Source organism: Pinus tabuliformis, chromosome 5_2 (genome assembly GCF_031772625.1).
Source record: "Pinus tabuliformis cultivar Carrire ecotype Pingquan chromosome 5_2, CPIR1, whole genome shotgun sequence".
In the NCBI taxonomy this organism is placed as follows: domain Eukaryota; kingdom Viridiplantae; phylum Streptophyta; class Pinopsida; order Pinales; family Pinaceae; genus Pinus; species Pinus tabuliformis.
In genome coordinates, this window is record NC_142306.1 from 1130809000 (window position 1) to 1130821123 (window position 12124).

Consider the following 12124-nt stretch of genomic DNA (forward strand, 5'->3'; position numbering starts at 1 on the left):
TTATATTCAACTTCAGTGAATTTTATTAACAAATTTAAAACTAAAATTAACAATTCACAATTCACACCTATGGTCTCTAAAAGTAAAAACAAACAAATTAACACGCGCTATCAAATCTAGGAGTCAAACCATACACAAATAGTAACCTTCCGGACTGAAAACACTAGTTGGGGATGAAATCCAACATCGCAGAATTCAGTACAGAAGTGGTGGGCGGAACAGTTACCCCGCTTAATGAATAGATTGGACCAAGTTCCTCCACTTTAACCGTCTCGAGTGAAGTGAACCCCCCAGAAAATCCAAGTGAGTCTAGCCGACGTCTGCTCCAGGTACAGTGGGATCTTCCCTCCACCGTCACCTTGGGTAGAAACCTAAAGATAATGGCCACTAAGGTCACCAACAGCAACAAATGCACCTGGGGGAACAGTCTACACTCCGACAGCACGCAAGGGCAGAGTATCAAGCTCAATCCCCTTGCCGGTTCCTTGACAATAATCCAAGGTTTACCGACAAGTGACCCCTGGCTCCTCGACAATGGTTAATCCGAGGTTTACCGTTTGTAATACGTGCGTGTCTGGCGTCGTTCCCAATGAGGGAGGATTGATCCCCTCACTGGTTCGGACACGAGCTCGTGCTTCTCCTTTAAGAGGAGCTTTCCCAGAGTACAAATGAAACAATTGGATTTATCCTACCACAAGATGAGCTACTTGTTTGGTTTTGTTGTCTTGGAGAGTTTATTACTCTCCTACTCCAAGACACTAGCCTAAGCTATATTGGTGTTTCAGAGCCCTAGAAATGTAAAAATTACCTGATGAATTTTAATTAAGGGTTGTGTTATTAAGGCTGTTATTACTCAAATGGGTAAATGGATACGAAACCAATGGTGTTATGACCCGACTCAACTGAATGCAATCGAATATGATAATGTAATCCTTTCAATTCAATGAATCTTAACTAAAGTAAGGAGAGAGTTTCCATTCACTTCCAACAATGCATAAATTGATCACTAAGAGAAAATATAACAAATTCTCTAATGCACTAATTTCATCAAGAAAAACTAATGCAAATCAATTCCAAACCATTTTTTTATTTTTATTTTTTGTGTAAATTCAAATCAAAGAAAATTGATCTAAATCTACGATTGATTTTTCAGAATGTAAACTATGCAATGGTAATCTAAGCACAATTCACTTGAAAAGTATGCAAATGTAATCTATGCACATTTTTCATTCATATTCTGAAAATGAGAATTCTAATTACGCAAATGTGATCTATGCAAGAGAATTCTTAAACACAAGACGATTCTAATGTAATCTAAGAACCAATCAAGTGCAAGTCGAGAAAATTGGGTGAGAGTTCCAAAGATCAAAACATAAAAACACTCAAAGGCGATTAACACTCATACACAATTTAGCCCCCCCCCGGCGAATGAGGGGGAAATTTTTTTGCAAAAACAAAAGCAAAAAGATGCAAAATTGTGAAAAGACTGAGACAAACCTCCAAGTAATGACCAAAGGAAATCAAATCAAGAATTTCTCCAAAAAGAGACTCAAAACACCCAATTGATGAAAGCTTAAAGCAGGAATGCCAATGAAACAAGCTTAGGTGAAGATTTATGGCAGGTAACTAGTGGACCTGGGCAGTAAAAACAAATTAAAAACAAAATCTAAGAGAAAAAATGCAAAAAAATGGAATTTTCTTAAATTTTAGCAGGGGACGCAGGCAACCCGTTAAGACAGGTGCGGGCCCGCTCTGTGCACACAGCGACAGTGCGTCCAGGGACGCACTGTGCAATACTCAGAGGGTGCGTCCTACTGGAAAATTCAAGAAAAACTAAATTGAATCTAACCCTAAGCTAACCCACCCAAAAACAAAGTCACAGAGCCAAAAACCAGAAAATAAATGACTTTTCTCAGAGCAAAGTTCATACAAAGGAAAAGACTTTCACATCAATGGATTCCCCAGTGGAGTCACCAATTTTTCAGGCGGAAAGAGTCGATTGTGCGGAAACAACCAACCTCCCTAGGAGCCTAAGACTCTCTAGTGACAAACAAGACAAACAAGAGCAATCCTTCTCTAACCATGCATTTACTATATGGGAAATCAAGTGTTTAGATCCTACCTGTAATCCAACGCTGTTGTAGCAGTGCAGCTCCGCTGATCCGGATGAGCTCCTCCTTCACTTTGAAACCTGCATACACTAACAATCAAACGATTAAATAGCACTTGATAATCTCATAGAATAAAACATATTTAACACATAGACCAAGGAGTACATGAAACAACTCATAAATAACAAGTTATTGAGAAGAATGGACTCATTTGCATTAATAGGTAACAAAAGGGACAAATACAACCTGAGCCTTGGTGTTGTTCAAGTCCCTCCCAGGGTCCATCAAGAGTTCTCCTTTACTTTGACAAAGCTCACCCACTTCCAAATAGAACAAGCAAAGATGGCAATCTCTCCTCACAAGCTTCTAAATGGGAGTCCTAATTCCTACAGCATTTACCCTTAGAAATGTATAGCTTCCAACCTTTTCTCCTTCTGGCCCAATGCCTGTATTTATAGTGCTCAAGAGGAAGTTAATCAGGTCCACCATCAATGGGATAATCCCCTCTTTGGATGGGATAGCTCCCTTATTGATGGGATAAGTTCCTCTTTGGTAGGGGTGCATGAACCATCTGGAGGCGCTCAATACACGTCGAACAACCTTCTAGAATGCTCTAGAAATGACCACAAGTAACTTTTTAAAGATGAAACTTGTGCATTTTAACCTTTACAGGGGGACGCACCTGCCCCTTTACATACAGAGCGTCCAAAGACGCAGATTTTGTGAACATTGGGTGCGTCCCCGCAGGTAAGGTTGAGAGAACCTGCGTCCCCAGAGATAAATACATTTATAAAGACTTTCTCTCTTTTTTGGAGTTTGACATGGAGAGCAGAGGCATAAGACTTGCCTAAGAGGATAGCATGACTGTTGATAGAGCCATACTAACTGTAAATAGTCATGGTGACATTTTTTAGTGTAACATGGACTGAGATCTGTCATCAAAGAGAATTTCCATCAAGGACAACACCTGTACCGTAGCGCCACACCTGTGCCAAAATGCCAACAATCTCCCCCTTTGGACTTGATGGCAACCCCAAGATCCTTAGAATCATTCTCCCCCTTTGTCATCAAGGGAAAAGGGCTATGCTCCCCCTGAGAACATGCTGATATCTCTGCTCTGCTGTGCTGAACATGCTCCCCTTGACTGTAGGCAAGATCTGCAAAAAATGTTCTTCAAAAAGAACCAAGACTTATACATCATAAAGGACCTTCCTATCACCAAAAGACTCAATACATACATCCATACTCCCAACCAAGAGGAGATACATCAGAAATTAACCAATTACATTACATCATTCATCCCAGGCATAGTGGGGAAACCAACATAGGCCGTTACATGACCTTGACATCATAAAAGAGATATCACAAAAGAGATACATGACATAGAGACAAAAAATCTAGACCAAGACTTATGAAAGTCACCAGCAGCATCTGATAATCATCTTTTAGATCAGCAACCAAGATTTCCTTCTGTGCTCCTTCTCCTGAAACCAACAACAGTTGTGAACTAGAACCAAAAACATCTAAATGCCAACAATGCTTTATTAGACTTTAAGCTGCTCCCCCTGAAACTGTGCCTGCTGCACCCCCTGAAACTGTGCCTGAAGGATTTTGGCATACCCATCTCAGACCTTCTCCAACCAGAGTCTGCCCTTACTGTTCAAAACTCCATATACGCGACTTTACCTGCATAAATCAGCGTATGTACGCGGATATCCCTTATACAACACGTGTACACCAACTTTTCTTTAGAACAGACAAGCTTCAACAGCAGGATGAAGCATCAACTACTCCCAGCTTTTGTCTGAGATATTCAAAAGTCTCCCTGGGCAGTGGTTTTGTGAGAATATCAGCAACTTGTTCTTTAGAAGAAACATACTCCAACTTGACCTTTTGTTCAAGCACTTGTTCCCGGAGGAAGTGATACTTGATTGGTATGTGCTTGGTCTTTGAATGCATGACTGGATTCTTTGAGATGCTGATTGCACTTGTATTATCACATAAGATAGACACTGGTGGAGTGCAAGTGATTTGAAAATCCTGCAAGGTCTGCATCATCCAAAGAAGTTGTGTGCAACAAGATGCCGCAGCCACATATTCTGCTTCAGCTGTAGATAAAGCAATCGAACTCTGTTTCTTGCTGAACCAAGATACTAATCTGGAACCCATGAAGAAAGCACCACCACTTGTGCTTTTCCTGTCATCCACACTTCCGGCCCAATCTGCATCTGTGTAAGCATGAAGAGTGAGATCTGTATCTCTAGGATACCATAAGCCATAGTTTTGAGTCCCTTGAAGATACTTGAAGATCCTTTTGACTTCCTGAAGATGAGTTTCCTTTGGGTTGGCTTGAAATCTTCCAACAATTCCTACTGCATGCATAATATCTGGTCGGGTACCTGTCAAATAAAGCAAACTCCCAATCATGGATCTATAAGTTGGTTGGTGAACTGTTGCTGATTCATCATTTGCACTGAGGCTGCATCCTGTAACCATGGGGGTACAAACTGGCTTTGAATCTTCCATGCCATACTTCTTCAAGATCTGCTTGAGGTACTTGGTTTGAGACAAGAAAATACCTCCTTCATTTTGTTGGATTTGCAATCCAAGAAAGTATGTCAATTCTCCAAGTAATGACATTTCAAATTCTTTCTGCATAACCAAGGCAAAGTTTTGACTCATAGCCTCTTCATTGCTGCCAAAGATAATATCATCTACATACACAACAAGTATTAGCAATTTGTTATTTTCAACTTTCATATAGAGATTGCTATCTGCTGATCCTTTTGAAAAACCTTGTTGGTGAAGATATTTGTCCAAACGATAGTACCAAGCCCTTGGAGCTTGTTTGAGACCATAGAGAGCCTTTTTCAATCTGCATACAAGGTTTGGATCATTCCCAAGAATGAAACCATCTGGCTGCTCAATATATACTTCTTCTTCTAAGTCTCCATTCAGAAAGGCTGATTTCACGTCCATTTGAAATACCTTGAAGTTTTGAAAGCTTGAGAGAGCAAGGAACATTCGGATGGCCTCAAGTCTTGCAACAGGAGCAAAGGTCTCTTCAAAATCTATTCCTTCTTGCTGCGCATACCCTTTACAAACAAGTCTGGCCTTGTTTCTAATTACTTCTCGATTTTCATTCAATTTATTTTTGAAGACCCATTTTGTCCCTATGACATTCTTATCTTTTGGTCTAGGAACCAATTCCCAAGTGTTGTTCTTTTCGATCTGCTCAAGTTCTTCATCCATTGCTTTGTACCAACATTCATCTTTGCATGCCTCTTTCACATTTTGTGGTTCAGTGGAAGAGAGTAATGCCAAATAGCTTGAAGCTTCTGCAATTGTTCTTCTTGTTTGTACTCTTGCTTCTTTCTGCCCCACAATCTGAGATTCTGGATGATTCTTCTGAACATATCTGGATGGAGTCTTCTCTTCTATTCTTGTCTGCTCCTCTGGTTCTTCTTGAGGTTCTTCTTCTTCTTGAGGTTCTTCTTCATCATTCTGTCTTTGAGGATAGCCTTCATCTTCTTCGATGTCTTCATGATGAACTTGCCTAGGAATGTATCCCTTCTCATCAACCACAACATCAATGTTGTCAACAATTCTGCCAAGTATTTTATTGTAGCACTTGTATGCTTTGCTATGTGGAGAATAACCAAGAAGAATGCCTTCATCTGCTCTTGGTTCAAGTTTGCCAAGTTGCTCATCAGTATTCTTAATATAACATTTGCTCCCAAAGATTTTGAAGTGCTTCACCGAAGGAGTCTTACCACACCAGAGCTCATGAGAAGTTTGAGTGTTGTTTACTCGGACATTTGTTTTGTTGAGAATAATAACCGCAGCATGTGCAGCTTCACCCCAGAAAGTTGCGGGAGTACCTGATTCATCAATCATAACACGAGCCATTTGTTGGATTGTTCTGTTCATTCTTTCCACAACTCCATTTTTCTGAGGAGTTCTAGCTGTAGAGAATTCTCTTCTTATCCCATGTTCTTCACAGAAATCGAAAAATTCATTCGAGGTAAACTCCCCACCTCTGTCAGATCTGAGGCACTTAATTTTGTGTCCTGGTTCATTTTCAGCCAAGGCTTTGAAGGATTTGAATTTTTCGAATGCTTCATCTTTGTGCTTCATAAGCCCTAACCAGACAAACCTGGAGAAATCGTCAATGAATAATATCAAATATTCTTCTCCTCGAGGTGTTCTTTTTCTGAATGGACCACATGTATCTATATGTACTAGCTCAAGAGGCATGCTAGCTGATCCTTCCTTCTCAGGAAAATTAGTTCTGGTTTGCTTTCCAAACTGACATGATTTGCATATGGTGTTGTCTGGAATTTTGATATCTGGAAGATCACGAACTGTCTGATATTTGCATGCTTTCCTTATTTGTGGAAAGCTTAGATGCCCCAACCTCCGATGCCATAGCCAGTGTTCATCATCCTTGCTCAAATAGCATTGTTTTTGTCTTTCTTCAAATATGTATAGATTATTTGGAGTTCTTCTTCCTTTGATCACTGTTTCACCTGTATCAAGATCACGAACACAACATCCATTTGATCTAAATATTACCTCTGTTCCTTGATCACACATCTAACTGACACTCAGAAGATTATGCTTCAATCCATCAACATACAAAACATTTCCAGCTTTGACCTTCTTTTTCAACGGAGCAACGCCTTTTCCTTTTATGGCTGCAGAGATATCGTTTCCAAAAGAAACTTTCTTTCCCTTTTCTAATGTGGTATATGATTCAAGTTTTTCTTTGTCCCCTGTCATATGCTTCGAACATCCGCTGTCAATGTACCATAGACTTTCTTGACCTTCTACATAAAAGGCTATCCCACATCTTTCTGGTTGCGGTTCCTTTATTCTCCATGTTCTGACATTTGAGGTTTGTTCCTTCTGAGTTGTCTTCCAGAACCTGCTCCTGCATTCAGAGTCTTCATGACCAAAGTTATTACAAATAGAGCATTCAACTTCATTTTCAAGAACCGAAAAGTTGTTATAAGTCCTTTTCATGGTTCCAGTCATACTTCTTTGCTTTTGAGCTTCTCTAGTCATGATTGTCTTGTAGGCAATACATTGAGCTGCTTTGTGACTGAAGTTATGGCAAGAAAAACATTGGCCATTAAGGAAATTTCTACGGTAATCAGATCTATCATCCAACCGATTGTAGCTTCTATTGACATCCATTCTTGGGGCAAATTGGGAAGATTTTACCTGTGGCTGATTGTAGCTTCTGTTTGTCCTTAAGGCAGCTTGTCCCCGAGTTTCTTGATAGTCTTTATTTGTTCTTGCCGTAAACTGTCCCTGATTCACCTGATGACTTTTATTTGGTATTTGCTCGCTTCTCCTTGCTGCATCAAGATAACTTTTAGAGGTAGAAGCTTGAGATGTTTCTCCATTATATCCTAGACCTGTCTTGATCAGAGGAGAACGCTGCACATTGATAATCTCATCCAAGGTTTCAGATCCTTTAAAAAAATTAAGATTAATCGCTTTTGTTTTCTCCATCTCCTTTCTAAGACAAACAATCTCACATTCCAATTTTTCAAGATGTTTTTCCTTTTCCGCTAGTTGACATTGTAGAGAATCAATAATAGCATTTTTCTCTTCTAAGCAAACTTTGAGATTATTCATTTCTTCAGAAAAGCCTTCTACATCTATAGCATCCATGTAGTCATCATCTTCAAAAGCCATTAAAAGTTTATATCTATTACCCTGCTCATCTTCGTCACTATTTGAAAGACCATCACTATCTTCATGAGTGTAATAGCTTTTCTTCTTTTCATTCTGTTTCTTGTTCCATTTAACAGGTTACTTTCCCTTGTCATTATTATCTTTGTGAGGACATTTGGCAGCATAATGACCTACTCTTCCACAAGCAAAGCATTTAAAAGGTAACTTACCTCTGAACCTTCCAGAACCCCTTTGAATATTTCTGACAAAATTTGATTCTTTTTCTTCATCTTCTGGCACGTGACTTGCTTCATAATAATCTTCTTTGCCTGAAGCCTTGAAAGAAGCTTCTCTTCTGCCTGATGGACCTCCTTTTATCATTTCATAAGCAGTTAGAATTCTGTGAAGATGAGACATAGTAAGAATTCGTAGATTTTCCTTTTCTTCTATTGCAGACACTTTAGATTCAAATTTGGGGGACAATGATCTTAGAACCTTTTCAACCACAATAGCCTCTTTTATTTCTTCACCCAAGTTTTTCATGCAATTAACAATCTCATCTACCCTAAGGAAATAGTTAGCCACACTTTCATCATTATACATTCTGAGAGTCTCATACTTAATCCTGAGAGTTTGAAGTTTAGCACGCTTTACCTATTCGTCTCCTTCATAGTTCGTGACAATTTTGTCCCATATTTCTTTTGCGGATTTATAGTGCATTACCTTCATGAATTACGATTGGGATATACATCCTAATAGAGTACTGACTGCTTTTGCATTTGTTTCATATTTCTTTTTCTCGGCTGGATCTGTAGGAGTAGCTGAAGGAAAAGTGTAGCCTGCCTCTACGATGTCCCAAACTTCTGTACCAAGAGATTGAAGATAGGCAGTAACTCTTACCTTCCAATAAATGAAGTTTGTCCCATCAAAAACCGGTGGCCTGATTGATGCTTCTCTCTCATAGTTGCTCATGATGAACGATCTACCTTCAAGCGATCAAGCTTCTCTGAAGGACCTGCTCTGATACCAATTGTTGGAAATAATACTGAGGGGGGGGGGTGAATCAGTATTATCAGATCAATAAAACTTTTTCAATACTCAGAAACATATACGCTACTTCAGTTAAGTGAACCAGCGTGTACACGCTACTGTGTCTAAAGCAACCAGCGTATAACCAGAAATCTTATGATTCAGTTAGTTTATCTTCAGTAAATGCATCATGACATTATTAACCATATTAAAAGTAAACAGGTGCAGTATAACAGAACAGATCATCACACAAAAGCCACACACAAGAACACCATGATATAAGGTGGAAACCCAATGTGGGTGAAAACCACCTGCTGCAAGTCGTCTCTATCTTTCTTTAATAAGAAACTTCAGTTTACAATCTTTTGTACTGGTGCAGCCTTATACCAGTACGCAGGCTACAACTTGCAGAAGGCTACAACCTTCTCTCGTTTTCCAAACTCTCCTGAAGGGAGCTCCAACCCCCTTTTCTCTTATACTAGCTAAGATACTAGTACGTAGGTGCTGGCCTACAATCTTCTTTCCTTCAGGTACCACTTTTCATCAATTTTCAGACTGGATACTCCTGAAGCACAACATTTCAATCTGAAGACCACGATTCATTCACTTTTCATAACAAATCATAGAAGCACAAAACAACCAATACTAGCATCATCAATCTTTGAATCACTGAACCACTAAAACCCTGTCAACACCCAGTCACCAGAACACAGAGCAGACTACAGAACCCTACAATAACAGACAGACCCAACTGCAACCCAAAAATTAAGCTTCAAAAGATATACGCTACTTCAATGAAACAAACCCGTGTATACACGCGCTTTTACCGAAGCCAACCTGCGTACAGATCTAAAAATAATTTCTCATAACTTGCAGCTGTACCAGACATCAATCATACTCAGAACATAACATTGCGTCAGTATGCAGATCTAAAAATATGCGTAATCAACCATATACCGATAGTTCATTTCAAACAATTTGATCCCGATCTATCCTTCCATCAACCGATGTGATCTCTCCTTAGCTCAGATCAAGCAATGTATCATCAACCCAAAACCTGCATACTAGATCTCTTTCTTCATTATAGATTCAAGACTTTTTCGATACAATTGCCTAATGATCTTCTTCTCCTTATATAGCCTTAGGCCCTTCTAAATACCACGGTCCAAAACCATAGAAACACAATACCATCAACTTCAAAACTCGGGATCAACACGACTGTCGAGATACTTTGGTCCAAAAACATAGGCTCAAGTACTGAGGACTAACTACCACGGACCAAAGGGAAGCTTCTCGACATGTACGCTCTTTTCTGTTCATGAAACTGCGTGTATATGCGACTTTGTATATAGCGAGCCTACGTATCTGCGACTCAGTATATAACGTACCAGCGTGTATACGCATCTTGGGCTTAATGAACCTGCGTATATGAAATTTCTCTTCATTCTTGTAGTCTGGACTGAGATCTGTCATCAAAGAGAGTTGCCATCAAGGACAACACCTGTACCGTAGCGCCACACCTGTGCCAAAATGCCAACAATCTCCCCTTTTGGACTTGATGGCAACCCCAAGATCCTTAGAATCATTCTCCCCCTTTGTCATCAAGGGCAAAGGGCTATGCTCCCCCTGAGAACATGCTGATATCTCTGCTCTGCTGTGCTGAACATGCTCCCCCTGACTGTAGGCAAGATCTGCAAAAAATGTTCTTCAAAAAGAACCAAGACTTATACATCATAAAGGACCTTCCTATCACCAAAAGACTCAATACATACATCCATACTCCCAACCAAGAGGAGATACATCAGAAATTAACCAATTGCATTACATCATTCATCCCAGGCATAGTGGGGAAACCAACATAGGCCGTTACATGACCTTGACATCATAAAAGAGATATCACAAAAGAGATACATGACATAGAGACGAAAAATCTAGACCAAGACTTATGAAAGTCACCAACAGCATCTGATAATCATCTTTTAGATCAGCAACCAAGATTTCCTTCTGTGCTCGTTCTCCTGAAACCAACAACAGTTGTGAACTAGAACCAAAAACATCTAAATGCCAACAATGCTTTATTAGACTTTAAGCTGCTCCCCATGAAACTGTGCCTGCTGCACCCCCTGAAACTGTGCCTGAAGGATTCTGGCATACCCATCTCAGACCTTCTCCAACCAGAGTCTGCCCTTACTATTCAGAACTCCATATATGCGACTTTACCTGCATAAATCAACGTATGTACACGGATATCCCATATACAACACGCGTACACCAACTTTTCTTTAGAACAGACAAGCTTCAACAGCAGGATGAAGCATCAACTACTCCCAGCTTTTGTCTGAGATATTCAAAAGTCTCCCTGGGCAGTGGTTTTGTGAGAATATAAGCAACTTGTTCTTTAGAAGAAACATACTCCAACTTGACCTTTTGTTCAAGCACTTGTTCCTGGAGGAAGTGATACTTGATTGGTATGTGCTTGGTCTTTGAATGCATGACTGGATTCTTTGAGATGCTGATTGCACTTATATTATCACATAAGATAGACACTGGTGGAGTGCAAGTGATTTGAAAATCTTGCAAGGTCTGCATCATCCAAAGAAGTTGTGTGCAACAAGATGCCGCAGCCACATATTCTGCTTCAGCTGTAGATAAAGCAATCGAACTCTGTTTCTTGCTGAACCAAGATACTAATCTAGAACCCATGAAGAAAGCACCACCACTTGTGCTTTTCCTGTCATCCACACTTCCAGCCCAATCTGCATCTGTGTAAGCATGAAGAGTGAGATTTGTATCTCTAGGATACCATAAGCCATAGTTTTGAGTCCCTTGAAGATACTTGAAGATCCTTTTGACTGCCTGAAGATGAGTTTCCTTTGGGTTGGCTTGAAATCTTCCAACAATTCCTACTACATGCATAATATCTGGTCTGGTACCTGTCAAATAAAGCAAACTCCCAATCATGGATCTATAAGTTGGTTGGTGAACTGCTGCTGATTCATCATTTGCACTGAGGCTGCATCCTGTAACCATGGGGGTACAAACTGGCTTTGAATCTTCCATGCCATACTTCTTCAAGATCTGCTGGAGGTACTTGGTTTGAGACAAGAAAATACCTCCTTCATTTATTTGGATTTGCAATCCAAGAAAGTATGTCAATTCTCCAAGTAATGACATTTCAAATTCTTTCTGCATAACCAAGGCAAAGTTTTGACTCATAGCCTCTTCATTGCTGCCAAAGATAATATCATCTACATACACAACAAGTATTAGCAATTTGTTATTTTCAACTTTCATATAGA